This window comes from Scyliorhinus torazame, chromosome 3 (assembly GCF_047496885.1).
Source record: "Scyliorhinus torazame isolate Kashiwa2021f chromosome 3, sScyTor2.1, whole genome shotgun sequence".
Taxonomy (NCBI): Eukaryota; Metazoa; Chordata; class Chondrichthyes; order Carcharhiniformes; family Scyliorhinidae; genus Scyliorhinus; species Scyliorhinus torazame.
Genome location: NC_092709.1, coordinates 164,808,012 through 164,826,606, shown reverse-complemented (window position 1 = coordinate 164,826,606; position 18,595 = coordinate 164,808,012). Strand labels below are relative to the sequence as shown.

The 18,595-nt window shown below is 50.7% G+C and overlaps 1 protein-coding gene across 3 annotated transcripts in view; it reads left to right on the top strand.

Annotated features, from left to right (window-relative positions):
* ppargc1a (peroxisome proliferator-activated receptor gamma, coactivator 1 alpha) overlaps nucleotides 1-18,595 on the top strand; it is a 1,145,293-nt gene that overhangs the window by 569,046 nt on the left and 557,652 nt on the right. The window lies entirely within an intron of this gene.

Sequence of the window (18,595 nt, the reverse complement as noted above, 5' to 3'; positions counted from 1 at the left end):
CGTTAAGTTTGTAGTTTTTGAACTCCCTCCCCTGCACCGTAAGGGTAACTATGCAGAATCCCTGGATCTGTACGGAATGGGATCCTGCAGCTAGGCAAATCTTTTGTGCGCTGGGATAGGTGGTCAAGGAACAGCGTCTTACCGTGTCGGGGTGTATAAAGCTTTCCGTGCTCCCGGAGTCGACTAGGCATGGCATCTCGTGGCCGTTTATTAGGACCGTTGTCGTCGTCGTCTGGAGTGTCCGGGGCCGAGCCTGATCGAGCGTAATCGAAGCGAGCCGTGGTTGTAGTAGTGGAGTGGGGTCCGTTGTTGCCGTCCAAGATGGCGTCGGGGATGAACAAAATGGCCGCCCCCATACATCGCACGTGGCTGGGGGGTCACAAGATGGCGGCGGGGGTGGACAAAATGGCCGCCCCACGCGTCGTACAGGTCTGGGGCGGTCCAAGATGGCGGCGCCCCTCCTCCCCTCGTGGTGGTCGGGACCCAAAATGGCGGCGTCTGCGGGTCGCACATCGGCGCCCCTCCTCCCCTCGTGGTGGTCGGGACCCAAAATGGCGGCGTCTGCGGGTCGCACATGGTGTGCTGGGGGGCTGTGAGCGCTAGGACCGCGAGCGCTAGGACCGCGTGGAGCTCCCTCACCGCGAGCGCTAGGACCGCGAGCTCTAGGACCGCGCGGAGCTCCCTCACCGGGGACAGCGGTGGTCGGGGCCCAAGTCGGCGGCGCCGGCGGGTCAGGCGTGGGGCCGCGAGCGCAAGGACCGCGCGGAGCTCCCTCACCGGGGACAGCGGTGGTCGGGGTCCAAGTAGGTGGCGCCGGCGTTTCAGGCGTGGGGCGCGAGACGGGGGTTAGGGTGGCGTTAGGGACGCGAAAAACTCCCTCCTCTCCGTGGAGAGTGTTGGCCGGGACCCAAAGCGGTAGCGCCGGCGGCGGGTCATACATGGGCTGCGGGGTGGTGGGTTAGGGAGCGTAGGCGGCGTGCAGGGCTCCCTGTGCTCCCGGGACGGCGGTGGTCGGGACCCAGAGCGGCTGCGCCTGCGGGTCGTACATGGCGTGCTGGGGGGGTTGGGGCGCATAGACTGCTTGCAGGGCTCCCTGTGCTCCCGGGACGGCGGCGACCACGCGGGACCGGCACACAACCGCATAATGGCCCTTTTTCCCGCAGCTTTTGCAGATGGCTGCGTGGGCCGGACAGCGCTGTCGGGGGTGTTTCGCCTGGCCGCAGAAATAACAGCGGGCGCCCCCGGTGCGACTCGGCGTTTGGACTGCACAAGCCTGTGGGGTGTCCGGGGGGGGGTAGGGGGTTTGCCGCGACGGGTACGTACGGGGCCCAATGGCCTGCCGCGCGGTCAGGGCCATAGGCGCGGGTATTACGCGCGGCCACGTCTAGGGAGGCTGCTAGGGCCCGTGCCTCTGAGAGTCCTAGCGACTCTTTTTCTAGAAGTCTTTGGCGAATTTGGGAGGATTGCATACCTGCCACAAAAGCATCGCGCATTAACATGTCCGTGTGTTCGTTTGTGTTCACCGACGGGCAGCTGCAGGCTCGTCTCAAAATCAGCAGCGCGGCGTAGAACTCGTCCATCGATTCTCCGGGAGCTTGCCGTCTCGTCGCGAGCTGGTAGCGAGCGTAGATTTGGTTAACTGGGCAAACGTAGAGACTTCTGAGTGCTGCGAACGCCGTCTGGAAATCGTCGGTGTCTTCAATGAGGGTGAAAATCTCCGTGCTCACCCTCGAGTGCAGGACCTGCAGTTTTTGTTTGTCTGAGACTCGGCCGGTGGTCGTTCTGAGGTAGGCCTCGAAGCAAGTCTGCCAGTGTTTGAAGGCTGCTGCCGCGTTCACTGCGTGGGGGCTGATCCTCAGGCATTCTGGAATGATCCTGAGCTCCATAGTCCTTTTTAGTTACGCTTAATAAATTGTAGCGCACAAAGACTCCATGAGACGAATAGAGTGAAGTCGATGAGGCTTTATTAAGCGTGTCTGTTCCCCCGCAGCTCGATAGTAAACTGGCCTGCGGGGGAAGACTCCGGCTTCTTATACTCCGCCTTCAGGGCGGAGCTTGAGGTCAACGGCCAACCAGGACCCGGGATCTGTCAGCCAATGACATTAGAGCTTCCAGTCCCACATGACCCCCAATACATACTACCACACCCTCGTAATTGACCCCTCTACCCTGGGGAAAAGCCTCTGACTATCCACTCTGTCTATGCCCCTCATAATTTTGTATACCTCTATCAGGTCTCCCCTCAACCTCCTTCGTTCCAGTGAGAACGTGGATCCGTGGAGGTTTGAGATGCCGAGAGTGAAAGAATTTTCATTTTTCTCCCATGTGCACAGGGTGTACTCCCGAAGCGACATTATCGTGCTGGATAGGACGTTGTTGGTGGGGATGGTCGGTTCGGAGTACTCAGCAATCGTTGTGTCGAACCATGCACCGCACTGGGTGGACTTGTGGGTAAACGGGAGGGGATGAAGCGCCCGCAGTGGAGGTTGGATGTTGGGCAATTGTCGGATGAAGAGGTTTGTCAGCAGGTGAGCAGGTGAGGACGGCCATTCGGGGATATGTGGAGTTGAACGGCACTGGGGAGGTTTCAGCGGCCACATTGTGGGAGGCACTGAAGGCAGTAGTGAGGGGAGAATTTATCTCGATACGGGTTCACAGGGAGAAGGCAGAGCGGGTGGAGATGGAAAGGATAATGGAGGAGATCTTGAGGGTGGACAGGAGGTAATCTGAGACCTGGAGGCGGGGCTGTTGAGGGAGGAGCAGAAACTGCAGATGGAGTTTGGGCTTTTATCTATGGGGAAGGCGAAAGGGCAGTTGAGGAGGATGAAGGCGAGTTGGATGCTGACCCATCAATTGAAGAAACAGTAGACAGCGAGGGAGATCGGGAAAGTGAAGGACGGGGGGGAGGGGGGATACATGGTCTTTAATCTAGTGGGGGTGAATGGGGTATTTGGGGATTTCTGCAGGAGGCTGTATGAGTCGGAACCTCCAGCCGGGAATGAGGCGGTTATTGGAGGAGTTGGAGTTCCCGAGGGAGGAGGAGGACCTGGTGGAGGGACTGGGAGCCCCATTGGACTGGTAGAGGTGGTGGAGAGGCTTGGCCTTATTCGGTTCAAGGTGGCTTGAGGCGATGCAGTCGAGTAAGGCCCGGGCCTGGATGGATACCCAGTGGAGTTTTATAAAAAGTTATTGGGGATCCTGGGGCCTTTGCTGGTGAGGGCGTTTAACGACGTAAGGGAGTGGGGGTTGCTCCCTCCGACGTTATCGCAGGCATCGATCTCGTTGATTCTAAAGTGGGATAAGGATCCGGAGCAGTGTGGGTCCTTTAGGCTGATCTCATTATTGAACATGGATGGCAGGTTATTGGCCAAGATCTTGGCCTAGAGAATTGAGAACTGTGTGCCAGGGGTGATAGGGGAGGACCAAATGGGGTTCGTGAAGGGGAGGCATCTGTCGGCTAACATTAGGAGACTATTGAATGTGATAATGATGCCCCACGTGGGATGGGATGTGGAGCTGGTGGTCGCCATGGATGCGGAGAAGGCCTTCGATCGGGTGGAATGGGAAAATTTGTGGGAGGTGCTGGGGCGGTTTGGGTTTGGGCAGGGATTTATTGATTGGGTCCGACTGCTATATCAAGCACCAGAGGTGAGTGTGCGGACAAACCGGGTGAGCTCGGATTAATTCAGGCTGCATCTGGGATGAGACAGGGATGTCCATTCTGCCTATTATTCTTTGCCTGGCTATAGAGCCACTGGCAGGGGATACTACGGGAGGGGGGAGTGTGGAACATAGAGTCTTGCTTTATGCGGACGATTTGTTGCTGTACAGTTAGGACCCACTGGGTGGTATTGGGGGGATTATGGGAACCTTAGAGGAATTTGGCCGGTTTTCAGGGTATAAATTGAACATTGGGTAGAGTGATGTCTTTCCGATCCAGGCGAGGGGTCAGGAGAAGAGATTGGGGGTGATGCCGTTTAAGGTGGTGGGGGACACTTTTGGTCCATGGGTATCCAGATGGCGCGGGGGTGGGAGCAGCTGCATAAGTTGAATATGGCTCAGTTGGTAGAGCAGATGAAGGGGGACTGTCGGAGGTGGGATGCGCTCCCGTTGTCATTGGTGGGAAGGGTTCAAACGGTAAAGGTGACAGCCCTCCCGAGATTCTTGTTCGTGTTTCAGAGCCTACCGATTTTTATTCCCAAGGCTTTTTTTAGGAGGGCGAATGTAGTGATTTCAGGATTTGTGTTGGTGGGTAAAATCCCGCGGGTGAATAAGGTGCCTGTGGAGGGGGGGGTTGGCTCTCCCGAACTTTAGAAATTACTGCTGGGCAGCAAATATAGTGATAGTCAGGAAGTGGGGGAGGGGTCGGTTTGGGAGCAGGTAGAGGCGGCCTATGTAAGGACAAGAGTTTGGGGGCACTGTTAACGGTGCCTCTGCTGTTCCTGCTGGCCAGTTACTCCACAAGTCCGGCAGTGATGGCGGCCCTGAGGGTGTGGGGACAGTGGCGGCAGCACATAGGGCTGGAGGAGGCCTCGGTTTGGACACCGATATGTGACAATCACTGTTTTTTTCCGGGGGGGGGGCTGAATGGGGAGTTTCAGGAGTGGCAGCTGGCGGGGATCGAGCGGTTTGGGGATTTGTTTATTGACGGCGGCTTTCCATGCTTGGAAGAGTTGGAGGAGGAATTTAAGCTGCCCGGTGGGAATGGGTTCCGGTATTTCCAGGTGAGGGACTTTGTTTGGTGGGAAGTATCGACCTTTTCACACCTGACGCCCCAGGCTCTACAAGATAAGGTGATGTCAAAAACGGGGATAGGGGAGGGGACAATGTCAGAAATTTAATATGAGCTGATGGACCTGGAGGGAGCCCCAATAGGGGAGGTGAAGCGTAAGTGGGAGGAAGAGTTGGTTTGGGAGTTGGAGACTGGGCTGTGGGAGAATGCCCTGAGGAGGGTTAATGCATCCTCGTTGTGCGCTAGGCTTGGCCTTATACAGTTCAAGGCGGTCCACAGGGCACATATGACTGTGGCCCGGATGAGCAGGTTTTTTGAGGGTGTGGAGTATAGATGTGGGCAGTGCGCAGTGAGCCCGCAAGCCATATCCCTATGTTCTGGGCGTATCCAAAGCTTGGGGGATTTTGGCAGGTGTTTGCCGAAGTTATGTCGGAGGTTCTGAAAGTGAGGGTGGTCCCGAGTCCAGAGGAGGCGATTTTTGGTGTATCAGAAGACCTGGGAGTCCAGGGGGCGATTGAGGCCGATGTCTTGGCCTTTGCCTCCCTAGTAACCCAGAGGCGGATCTTATTAGAATGGAGGGACTCAGGGCAGCATGGTGACGCAGTGGGTTAGCCCTGCTGCCACACGGCACCGAGGTCCCAGATTCGATCCTGGCTCTGGGTCACTGTACCTGTGAAGTTTGCACATTCTCCACATGTTTGTGTGGGTTTCGCCCCCACACCCAAAAGATGTGCAGGCTAATTGGATTGGCCACATTAAATTGCCCCTCAATTGGAAAGATGAATTGGGTACTCTAAATTTCAAAAAAAAGAATGGAGGGACTTGGACCCCCTGAAGTAGGTGAGTGACCTGGCAGAGTTTCTTAGGCTAGAAAAAATAAAGTTCGTCTTGAGGAGCTTGGTGGAAGGGTTTGCCCGGAGGTGGCAGCCATTTATTGACTTCTTTGGGAAATATTAAGCTATCAGCAGTGGAGGGTTGTGGGGTGGGGGGGTTAAAAGTGGGGGGCAGGTCGGTGCGGAATTGGTTTTGTTGTGTTGGTAACGTAGAGCCATGTTGGCTAGTTTAGGGTTGTGTTGCTGTTCATTGTGTTAACATTTTAAATTCAAATGCCTCAATAAAATATAAACGGGCAGCACGGTAGCATAGTGGTTAGCACAATTGCTTCACAGCTCCAGGGTCCCAGGTTCGATTCCCGGCTTGGGTCACTGTCCGTGCGGAGACTGCACGTTCTCCCTGTGTGTGCATGGGTTTCCTCCGGGTGCTCCGGTTTCCTCCCACAGTCCAAAGATGTGCAGGTTAGGTGGATTGGCCATGCTAAAAATTGCCCTTCGTGTCCAAAATTGCCCATAGTATTGGGTGGGGTTACTGGGTTATGGGGATAGGGTGGGTGTGTGGGCCTGGGTAGAGTGCTCTTTCCAAGAGCCGGTGCAGACTCGATGGGCCGAATGGCCTCCTTCTGCACTGTAAATTCTATGAAATGTAAATTCTATGAAAAAAACCATTATACTTTTATTGGGGTGTATCTATAGTACATCATCCTCACATTCCCCCGCGTCAGGTGGAGCAAACCAGAGGTATCCTGGGTATAAAAAGTTCATATTGTTTGGAGTATCCTGAGTGTTTATCCCGATGATGAATATGATGAGGTAGATTCCAGGTTGCATCTTCGTCGATGTCAGTTGGTGTCCTGAAGAGATCAAGCATAATTTCCATTGTTATTGTCGTTTAATATTTGATTTATCCATGTTTGACTGTCTTTGAACTATGCGTGACCCTCCTTTTTTCTAAGAATGATTGAGGCTTGGAGTGATCGGAAAAATACCTTATTTTAACTGGCCGGCAAATTCAGGGCGGCCAATTTTATTTTTAGCAGCAATCACACTTGGCCTGGGGGATAAATAGCATATGTAGTCGGTGTAGTATGACCGGACTAGAGAGGACGGAACAGAGAAAAAATAATGAAGTGGCATTGCCGAGGTATCCCTGCCATGAGGAGTGGCGGGCAAGCGCTTACAGTGTGCATGGGGCAGCTGGAACCTTCTAGCTGCTGTGGGTGGTGCTCTCCTTCGTATCTGAGGGCTGGTCTAGCTGGTGGGGCCGGTGGTCCTGGTTGTGTTGGGGCCATCTATATGGTGGTGGGGGTCTCCTGCAATCTCGGGCGAAGTGTCCTGACTGCCTGCAGTTAAAACACATCCCCCTATTTCTTCCCGGGGGTGCGTACGGTGGCAGTGGATGTCTCGGGTATTGGTGTTCCCTCTACCCTCATTTATCCATGTCGGACCCTGCTTAGCCCTCATTGGAAGCATTGTGGCTCCCCTACTGGGACGTGATGGCGGGTGTTCCAGAACTGACTGCCCCAGACTCTATCTAACCGTCGGAGGATTCATGCCTCATTGTGTGTAGGGTCTGTGGGATTGAAATTTACACAAGCTCTCTTGTCTTGCTCTGTGGTGTGGGAGACTAAAGCTCTGGCCCTTCATCCAATCTGGAGCGTTCTAACTCTCCACATACCCCCCTGAAATGAATCCACAATCGACAGGCAAAGGCGGCCAGGTGTTCCCCTTTGTCTGCATTTATGAAGGCCATCTACGGGATCCCCTTTATTATAGCCAACTGCAGTCAGTATTGCCTCCTTCATCTTATCTAGGCCTCCCTCCCCAACGTTTTGAGGAGGTGGCAGGGCCGATCGGACAGACTGCCTTAAACACGTAACTATCAATTTAACCTCCTCCCTTTTGTCCAGTCCGTGCATTACTTTTTGCTGCCTAATGTCTTCAAAGAAGCTGTGTGGGTCATCAGATGGCTCAAAGATTAGGATGGCCTGGAGATAGCCTTTTTCCTACGTATCGGAGAGTCTGGGCTGCAGTTTATTCATCAGTGTTTATTTCAGCTGCAGCCTGCTTGTCCTTAAACTTGGCCAATTTTCCCAGCATCCTATGCAGGATGCCACCTTGGGTGGCCTTTTGGCCACACTAGCTATGTCTAAACAAGTAAATGGTTCTCAAGAACACTTGACCTGCAAATCAATTATTACGTAACTTTTACGACACCTTAATCACAACTTTAGCAGTCATACTATCTGTATGTAATATAACCCAGTTTTAATAACATTACCTCAAAAAATATAAAACATGACAATTTCGTAATATTCATCACACTCCCCACATGGCAATTCCTCATTAATGCTGTCTGTACATGCTAGAGTGGGTGTTGATGGGCTGTAGATTGATTGTAAATGATAGAATCGGCAAGTGATCATGGTGCTGGAGGTGCATGCAAATGATGGAATAGATGAGTGATCACTTGCGTTGCTAGAGGTAGAGTTCTAGGCTTAAAGTCACCAGAGATACAGGCAACTAAAAACAGATAAAGCACTTGAGGAATACAAGGAAAGTAGAAAAGAGCTCAAGGAGGGGAATAGGAGGGCAAAAAGAGGTAATAAAATGTACTTGGCAGACAGGATTAAGGAGAATCCCAAGGCATTTTCTAAATATATTAGGAACAAGAGGGTAGCTCGAGAAAGAGTTGGCCCACTCGAGGACAAGGAGGGAAATTAGGTGTAGAACCAGAGGAAGTAGGTGAGGTCCTGAATGAGTATTTTGCATCGGTATTCACAAAGGAAAGGGACATGTAGATTGGCCTCAGAGGGATGTGTAAACACTTTAGAACAGGTCGTTATTACGAGGGAGGAAGTGTTAGGTGTGTTAAAAAGCATTAAGGTAGACAATTATCTAGGGCCAGATGACATCTATCCCAGATTACAGAGGGAGACAAGAAATGAAATTGCTGGACCTCTGACAGAAATCTTTGTGTCCTCATTGGCCACAGGTGAGATCCCAGAGGATTGGAGGATAGCCCATGTTGTACTGTCATTTGAGAAGGGTTGCAAGGATAATCTGGGTAATTATAGGCCAGTGAGCTTGAGCCAGTGGTAGTGAAATTGTTGGAAAAGGTACTCAGAGATAGGGGGCTGAATTCTCCGTCGGCGGGATACTCCATATTGCCGTCAGCCCGGGGGTTTACCGACGGTGTGGGGCTGCCCCACAATGGGAAACCCCATTGACCAGCCGGCGTAATGGAACATCCCGCCGGCGTGCTGAAACAGAAGTGCGGCGCGGCGGCGAGGAGAATCCAGCCCACGATCTATGTACATTTGGAAGTGAATGGTCTTATTAGTGACAGACAGCATGGTTTTGTACGAGGGAGGTCATGTTTCACTAATTGAATAGAATTTTTTGAGGAGGTGATAAAAATGATTGACAAGGGAAGGGCTATGGATGTTATCTACATACGTGGACTTTAGTAAAGCATTTGATAAGGTCCCTCATGGCAGGCTAATGCAAAAGATTAGGTCACATGGGGTCAGGGTTGCAACTAGCTGGATGGATTCAGAACTGGCTTGGCCACACAAGACGGAGGGTAGCAATGGAAGGGTGTTTTTCCAAATGGAGGTCTGTAACTAGTGGTGTTCCGTAGGGATCAGTTCTGGGACCTCTGCTCTTTGTAATACATATAAATGACTTGGAAGAAAACATAGCAGGTCTGATTAGCAAGTTTGTAGATGATACTAAGATTACAAGAGTTGCGGATAGTGATGAAGATTGCCAGAGAATACAACAGGATATAGATAGGCTGCAAAATTGGGCAGAGAAATGGCAGGTAGATTTTAACCCGGACAAATGCGAGGTGATGCATTTTGGTAGATCCAATTCAGGTGAGAGCTATAAAATAAATAACAGAACCATCAGGGGCACAGAGACACAGAGATCTGGGCAAGCAAGTCCACAGATCCTTAGTGCAAAGTACCAAAGTGTAGTGGAAGTACGTTATTCAACGTATGGTAGGATTCGCATAATCTCACTTTCTCCTCTATTTCGACATCCGTCACAGGCCATTAGAAGTAACGTCCCGCTAACTCTTTCATTTTAACTACACCGGGATGGCCCTCATGCAGCTGATCCAGGATTCTATTTTGTAGACATGGTGGAATGATTACTCTAATAATATGCCACAACAATACTCCATTTTGTACTGTTAACTCAAGATGCTTGGTAACATAAGGTTTGAGGTCTGTATTCTTTCTGAGCTCTTGTGTTAGGGTGCCTTTTTGAATCATGCCCAACACTTTCCCCTCACCGGATCGGTTTGGGTACATTTTCGCACTTGAGACGATGCTACCGGAACATTTTCCACATGAGACAGATAGATATCTTTGGAGTGTTCATCAAATCCTTGCTTGTCTTTCTGGTCTCGTTGATCTTGCAGCAGCAGTCTCGACGTTGCACCCGCATGCTGTTCAGGCCTATGATATTAGATAACAAAATCGTGTGCCGACAAGATTAACGCCAATGTTGTAATCGACCAGCAGCAAGTGAAGGGATCCCCTTATGCGGCCTGAAAATTGTTGTTAAGGGACAATTCTCAGTCAATGGAGTAAATTGAGAGCCAAATAAATAATGATGGAACCTTTGAATAATAAAAATAATGCTGAGAGCTTCTTTCTCAAGTTGAGCATAGTTGGACTCAGTGCTAGTCAATCTCCCGGAAGCAAATGCTGTTGGTCGCTCTTCGCCTGAAGGCATTACATGCAAGAGAACTGCTTCAACCCCAGAGGGTGATACACCAAAATCCAGCTGGAGTTTCAGTTTTGGCTTGTAATGGACCAATAACTCTGATTTCTGTAAAATTTGCTTAATGTTTTGGTCAGCATCCTCAGTCTTTCATCCAGAGCCAAGCTTGCTTGTTACAAAGCAACGTGTGTAAAGGCTTCAGCCTTGTTATTAAGTGCAGTACGACCTTTAGATAGTGATTTAATCATCTGAGAAAATACCTTAATAACTGAGTTACTTTCTGCAGTCGTGGAACACCCAGGATCTCCAGGTTCTTTGTGAAGACCATCTTGGTCGATGATATGTCCACGATAGTGAATAGAAGATTTTAAAAGTTTGCACTTCTCTTTCTTGACTCAGATTATATAGTTGCAGCCTTGCAAGAGTACCTTCTGGGTTCTTTGCATGCTGTTCATCATTCAAACCTGTGATCAAAATGCCGTCCAGGTAGCATTGCAAACCTGATAGCATACTCAAGACCTGATCCATAAATCGTTGAAAGAGAGCCAGTGCTGACATTATCCCGAACAGAAGCCTACGATATTGAAACAGACCCTTGAGTGTTACTGTGGTCAGTAATGGTTGAGACTCATTAGCTACGTTAATTTGCACGTAGGCTTGGGAGAGATCAATTTTGCTAACTTTCTGGCCACCTGAGAGTCCTGCAAAAAGATCTTTGATAAGTGGTATAGGGTATTGATCAGCACATAATATGGGGTTGATAATTTTGAATCCCTTGCATATTTGTACTGAACCATCCTTCTTTTAGATGGGGACAATTGTGTTTGCCCAATCGCTGGTGGTGACAGGTTTTTTTTTGAAAAACATTTTATTAAGGCATTTATAATTTTATAATAATAACAGTACAAATATAAACATAGTGCAAAGACCACCTCCCTCCCTCACAAGTCCCACTTCTTCTGAACAATAATTCAACTCCCCCCCCCGCCCCCCCCCCCCCCCCAAACCTCTGCTGACAGTTTTTTCTAAAGAAGTCGACAAACGGCTGCCATCTCTGGATGGACTCTAGCATTGACCCTCTTTGGGCGAACTTTATTTTCTCCAGTCTGAGAAACCAAGCCATGTCACTAAGCCAGATCTCTGAATTCGGGGTTTCGAGTCCCTCCATGCTAACAATATCTGTCTCCGGGCTACCAAGGAGGCAAAGGCCAAGACGTCAGCCTCTCTCACCCCCTGGACTCCCGGATCTTCCGACACTCTGAAAATCACCACCTCCGGACTCGGCACCATCTTTGTTTTTAACACCATGGACATGACATCTGTAAAATCCTGCCTAAATCCCCTAAGCTTCGGACATGCCCAAAACATATGGACATGGTTTGCTGGCCCTCCCGCATATCTCGCACATCTCTCCTCTATCCCAAAAAACTTGCTCATCCGGGCCACCGTCATGTGTGCCCGGTGAATGACCTTAAACTGAATCAGGCAGAGCCTGGCACATGATGAGGACGTGTTGATTCTGCTTAATGGTGGTGACAGGTTTAATGTCCCCTGTCTTCAGTATCCTCTGGACTTCTTCTTCCACTTTAGGTCGAATGGCATAGGGTTCAGTACGTGCTTTCAAACACTTTGGCACACCGACTGCCTTTATCTTGAGTTTTACTCGTCATGGATCCAAGTGATTTCTCGAATACCTTTATATGCTTTCTCAGAAGTGGTTGAAGATCGTCATAGACTCAACAATTTGGTTCACGACAGGCCAGTTTAGCTTACTCTTTCTGAACCAAGATTACCCAAACAATGCTGGAAAGTTTCCTTGAGTAATGTGAAGAGGCAACTCCCCTTTCTGTCCATTGACTTCCACAGTCAACTGGACGAAGCCCTTCAGCATAGAAACCTCCTCAGTAAATGTTCCCCAGAACACATCAGATGGTTGCAATGGCGGATACGTCAATTTCTGGCGCTATATTGATTCAGGTATAAGTGATATCTTAGCGCCCGTATCCACTTACATCGTAATAGTGTTCCCATCTACTTTTGGATAGACCCAAAATTGTTGCTGGTCTCCTTGCACCACTAGAATGCTGAGCTTAAATTCCTTAAGTTGACTTGACACTTTTGTCCTCAGTGAACCTTCAGTTGGATCACTTGACTGGTAAATCCGCTCTATGAACTTTGCAGTGTTCTTCTTGGTACACTCCTTTTGTGCTGATGAAGGGTTGGCACGACTAACATGCCTTGGCAATGTGACCAACTTTACCACAATTTTTGCATTCGTTCTCCTTGCCTCAACAATCTCCAGCCATATGTCCCAATTGGTTGCAGCAATGAAATGGTAGGTTCTTGGTGGACCAGCTTCTCACAGACTCTATGCTATGGACTTTAGCTCGAACTCCAATCAGCAAAGTTTAAAAAAAATGTTTTTTATTGGGTTTTTGAACAGAGTATATTTACTGTTATGCACACAGAATGAAATATAAAAAAATAAACTGGTGGGATATTGTACACCAGCTCAAAAACAGCAATTCTGTATAGTTAGCAATATTACGTTTAACAAGTAAGTAGACATGTTTGCGGGGGTGAGGGGGGACTGGGGAGGTATATATACATTTGGGTGCCGGAGAAACAATGACAGTAGTTATGTCCAATACAGAGAGGGCAATACGAGAATGGATCTGGTGTTGTTGTTGCTTGCTTCTTTTGGACGGTTTTCGCTGCCATTGCTGTTGCGCATTCACCTCCGCTTCCACCATTCGTCCCATCTTTCGCCCGCGTTGTCTTGCCTTCTGTTACTGTATTTGCCGAGTTTGTTGTCGTTTCCCATGCTCTCCTTCCGGCTTTCATTCCCCCGCCTCTCCCCCACTCTGGTTCCCCTCTATTGTTCCCTGACTCCTCGTTCTTCCCTTTCCCCTTTCTACCCCCCCCTCTCACCTTCCCACCCCCCCCCCCTTCTCCTGTGGTTCACGTTTCTTTTCACTTACGTTTAGCTGCCCCCCCCCCCCCCCTCTCTCTCCCCCCCCCCCCATCCCTCCTTCTCACGCTTTGGCTACTTTCCCCTGATTCTTGGCTACTTGGCCATTCTTCGGCTTGACCACAAACAGGTCCCGGAACAATTGGGTGAATGGCTCCCACGTTCTGTGGAAGCCGTCGTCTGACCCTCAGATGGCAAATTTAATTTTCTCCGAGAGATTCTGAGAGGTCAGACAGCCAGTCTGCAGCTTTGGGTGGTGCTGCTGACCGCCAGCTGAACAGGATTCTACGGCGGGCGATCAGGGAAGCAAAGGCAAGGGCGTCCGCCCTCCTCCCCATGAAAAGATCTGGCTGGTCTGATAGCCCGAAGACCGCCACTTTCGGGCATGGCTCCACCCTAATCCCCACCACTTTGGTCATTGCCTCAAAGAAGGCTATCCAGTACCCATCAAGTCTGGAGCAAGACCAGAACATGTGGGCGTGGTTGGCCGGGCCTCCTAGGCACAGCCCACATCTGTCCTCCACCTCCAGGAAGAACCTACTCATTCGAGTTCTTGTTAAGTGGGCTCTATGTACCACTTTTAGTTGTGTCAGGCTGAGCCTTGCGCAGGTGGAGGTGGAGTTGACCCTATGCAGTTCTTCGCTCCAGAGTCCCCACCCTATTTCAATCCGCAGGTCTTCCTTCCATTTCTTTCTTGTTGCGTCCAGTACGGTGTCGGCCCTTTCTACCAGTCGCTCATACATGTCGCTTTGGTTTCCTTTATCTAGGATTTTTGCGTCCAGTAACTCTTCCAGTAGTGTCTGTCGTGGCGGTTGTAGGTACGTCCTTGTCTCCTTTCGTAGGAAGTTTTTGAGTTGCAGGTACTTTAGCTCGTTTCCCCTGGCCAGCTGGAATTTCTCAGTCAGTTCGTCCAGTCTTCCGATCATGCCGTCCGTGTATAGATCCCTGATTGTCAGTGTCCCTCTGTCCTGTCCCCACTTTTTAAAGGTGGTGTCAATCAGCGTTGGTGTGAATCTATGGTTGTTGCAGATGGGGACTTTGTCCAACATTTTGGTCAGGCCAAATTGCTGCCGTAGTTGGTTCCAGGACTGGAGGGTGGCTATCACTATTGGGCTGCTGGAGTGTTTTTTGGGTGGGGATGGGAGTGCAAGGCTAGAAAGAGAACAGCAATAAGGCTACAACGTGCCACAACCAAGGGCTCTGAACAAGGAATCAATGCAAGCAACCACCCAGTACAGTCCCCCCCCCCCCACCCTCCCCACCATACGAGTGCCATGATTAGTTTGTCGAGTGCTTTGAAAAAGGCCTTGGGGATGTAGATCAGGACAGATCTCAATAGGAAGAGGTACCTGGGCAGTACGTTCATTTTGATCGTCTGGACTCTCCCCGCGAGCGAGAGTGGGAGCGTAATCCATCTTTGCAGGTCCTTTTTGACTTTCTCGGTCAGACTGGTGAGGTTCCATTTGTGGATCCCTTTCCAGTCATGGGCTATTTGGATACCCAGGAAGCGGAATTTGAGTCGGGCTTGTTTAAATGGCAGTCCCAGTAGTGCTGCCCTCCGTCCTTGTGGGTGTACCGGGAGGATCTCGCTTTTGCTCATGTTGAGTTTGTAGCCTGAGAAGGCACCAAACTCTTTCAGGAGTGTGATGATTCCGTCCAAGCTGCTTTGTGGGTCGGTTCTGTTCTCTCAGGTGTGTCTCTTGGGGAAGACTATGTCGGTTTTCATGTTTCTTAGGTGGGTGAGGACTCTGGATCGTTTCACTGGGCCATTGAGTCCCCTTACGTTCCAGTTGACTATCCTGGTGGGAGGCTTCTGTCCCCCGTTCCTGTGGGATTAACCATACTTACCTTTTGTACGCACCCCTGCACTCCGGGGTTTCCCTTTGTTAGGGGGCCGTCCAAGATGGCCGCTGTCACTGCTCGCCCCACGTGGATCTGCCCCTGTGCTCCGGGGTGCCCCTTTGTCCAGGGGGCACCCAATATGGCCGCCCACTGTGCGTCCACCACGTGGGTAGTTGTGGTAAACCACTGTGTTCCTATATTAAGGGTTGTACGGTAGAACCTGCACTACAGGTTCACCTGGGCCCCTGCATGCTAGCTCCGCCCAGGAGCCGGGTTATAAATATGCGTGGCCTTCAGCTCGCAGCCATTTCGTCAGCTGCTGTAGGAGGCCACACTTCAGATACTAATAAAGCCTCAGTTTGAATTCAAATTTGTCTCCAGCCAAATTGATCGTGCCTCAGTAGTCCCCCACACTCTGGGGTCTCCCTTCGCCCAGAGACTGTACTGGGTGGTTGCTTGCAGTGATTCCTTGTTCAGAGCCCTTGGTTGTGGCACGTTGTAGCCTTATTGCTGTTCTCTTTCTAGCCTTGTTTGTCTCTCCTTCACTGTGTCGACCCCCTGATCCCTCCCTTTCCCTTATCTCCCCCATCCCCCTTATGCCCCTCTCCTATTTGCCCCTCTTTTGTCCCTCTTTCACTGTTCCTATCCCCATTTGCTCTCCTACCTCTGTTGAGTGGTTTCGCCTCCCCCTCGCCTGGCTCCGTCCCCCCTGTTGGGAGCGTGCCGCGGCCCTGCTTTGTTTAAGCAACCGGTTTAGCTAAGTGGGCTAGACAGCTGGTTTGTAATGCGGAACAAGGCCTGCAGCACGGGTTCAATTACCGTACCGGCTTACCCGAACAGGTGCCGGAATGTGGCGACTAGTGGCTTTTCACAGTAACTTCATACTTGTGACAATAAATGATTATTATATATTGTTGTATGCCTCTGGCGCTAGCTTTCCTGCTAGCGCGGTGACCCCCCTCCCGGGAGTTACTGAATCGCTTCTCCCTTGCCTGATCTCTACGGTTTTCTACCCGCTCTTTCCCCATCCTACCCTATGTTCCACTCGCTTGCTCTCCCTTCTCCGCTACTCTCATCCCATCGTGCTGGGCCATGGTCTCCCGCCTGAAGTGGTCCCTCGGGTAGTGGTTTGCTTTTTGCTCAGGGTGTGCTCTCCGTGGGGGGGCGAGGAGTGAGGCAATATCTGGCCTCCCCCACCCCCGTCGGCGTGTCGTTGCCCCTTGCCAGGGGCCCCTTATTTCTACCCTTGCTGTCAGTTTTCCTGCCCGTGTTCCTCGACAAACTTGTTTGCTTCGGCGGGGCTGTGAAGAAGTACTCTTTGTTCTGGTATGTGACCCAGAGTTTCGCTGGGTACAGCATACCAAAACGTACATCGTTCTTGTGAAGGGCTTCTTTCGCTCTATTAAATTTGGCCCGTCTCCTGGCTAGGTCTGCCCCAATGTTGTGTCCTTCCCATTGGCAGTTTCTGTTTTGTCTGGCCCAGCGCAGGATTGCTTCCCTGTCTCGGTACCGGTACATTTTAGCTATAATTGCCCTCAGTCGATCCCCGGCCTTGGATTTTGGGCGCAGCGACCAGTGTGCTCTGTCCATTTCTGGTGGGTTGGGGAAAGTTTTCCTTCCCACTAAGTTGCCCAGCATCTCGGCCACGTATGTCATGGGGTCTCTTCCCTTGATCCCCTTGGGTAGGTCCACATTCCTCACATTTTGCCTTCTCGAGTGGTTCTCCTGATCTGTCCACTCTGCCCTTCAAGCTCCCCTGCGTTGTGACCAGCTTCGCCACCTCCTTCTCCAGTGCCGTGATCCGGTAGCTCTTGCCAGTCGCTGCCTTTTCCAGCTCCTGAATGGTCGCCTCTTGGGCTTCCAGTTTCTTCTCTGCTCTGCCCAGGGCGAGCTGTATCTCCGCCAGGGCCTTGGTCACTGCTGCCTTCACCGCGGCCTCCATGTCTGCTCTCACCTCCGCCTTGATTTCCTGCTGGTATTCCCTCAGCGCCTCGCCAAAGGACGCTTTCCAGTGTTGCTCCTGTTTGTCCTGTTCTTTTTGTTGTAGTGAAACGTCCGCTGCCTCGTGCGTCAGTTGGTTCGTCTGGCTGGTTTCGCCCCGGCCCCTTCTGCCCCGGTGTCCTTTTAAAAAATAAAAATAAAAATAAAAAAATTTTGAGTACCCAATTATTATTTTTTTCGGATTAAGGGGCAATTTAGTGTGGCCAATCCACCTAACCTGCATATCTTTGGGTTGTGGGGGCGAAACGAACGGAGACAAGCGGTGAATGTGTAAACTTCGCACGGACAGTGACCCAGGGCCGGGATTCGAACCCGGGTCCTCAGCGCCGTAGGTAGCAATGCTAACCACTGTGCCACGTGCTGCTCCCCCCGGTGACCTTTCTGCAACTACTTTGGTTCCCTTCTGGCATTTTCCTTTTTTTTTTCGCCCTTTTTCTCTCTTTTAAAAAATCCTTTCTTTTAAAAACAAAATAAATAAAAAAAATTAAAATTAAAAATAAAATAAGTTTTTTTTTCCTTTTTCTTTCCCAAAGAAAAGACCCAAAGATTATTTTCTCTGGGTCAGGCCGGGAGCCCTCCTTTGTGTGGCCTCTCATCTTGTGGTCGCTACCGGCAGGGCCTTCAGCAGTTTTTGAATTGTCGCCTCCTCCCACACTTTTTAAGTCTCCGATTCCTCAGCTGCTTTTAAAACTCTGGCTTTTCCCGCATGTCGTGTTGGGTGTTCTGGTTCACAAACAAGCCAACAATGCTGGAAGTGGTGTAACGCTATTTTATTAACTGTTCAACTATGCTGACATACTGTAAACATGGGTATAAGCAATACCAGCTTAACTGTGGACCCTTTCCTATCACTAGCTATGGTGAGGCACTCAGCACATGGTGAATGTCTGTGATGCAGGCTGTGAGCTCTGTGCTCTGAGCTGGCTGCTGCTAGAATGAGCGGGAACTCTCCTGTCCCCTGTCTTTATACTGCTTGTGCTCTCACTGGTGATTGGCTGCGGTGTTATGTATGCTGGTTGGTCCTACTGCATGTCCATCAGTGTGTGTACGTGATTGCACCATAATGTACTGATGTATATTATGACACCGCACTTTTGGAACTCCGGTTCCTCAGCCGCTTCTTGAGTCTCCGGCTCCTCCCGCAATTTTTATTTAAAAAAATAATAAATTCTCCGGCTCCTCTCGCACACTTTTTTTCCCTCTACCCTGGGCCTCAGCTTACCCTCGGGCAGGTCCCTTGCGACTTTTTTCTTCCTGCTCGTACCTTCGGGGGAGCGCTGCTTTAATGTGTGGGTTCTCTCTTTTTTGACAAAAAAAACAAGAATACCCCTGGGACTAGGCAAGAAACCCCCCCCAAAAAAAGTTCCGTCCTTTAGCAGGAGCTGCCCAGTGCACGTCTTCCCCCCCACAGAGCGCCACCGGAAGTCTCCAATCAGCAAAGTTGATTCCATAGATTCTCACAGCAAGTTCCATAGATGT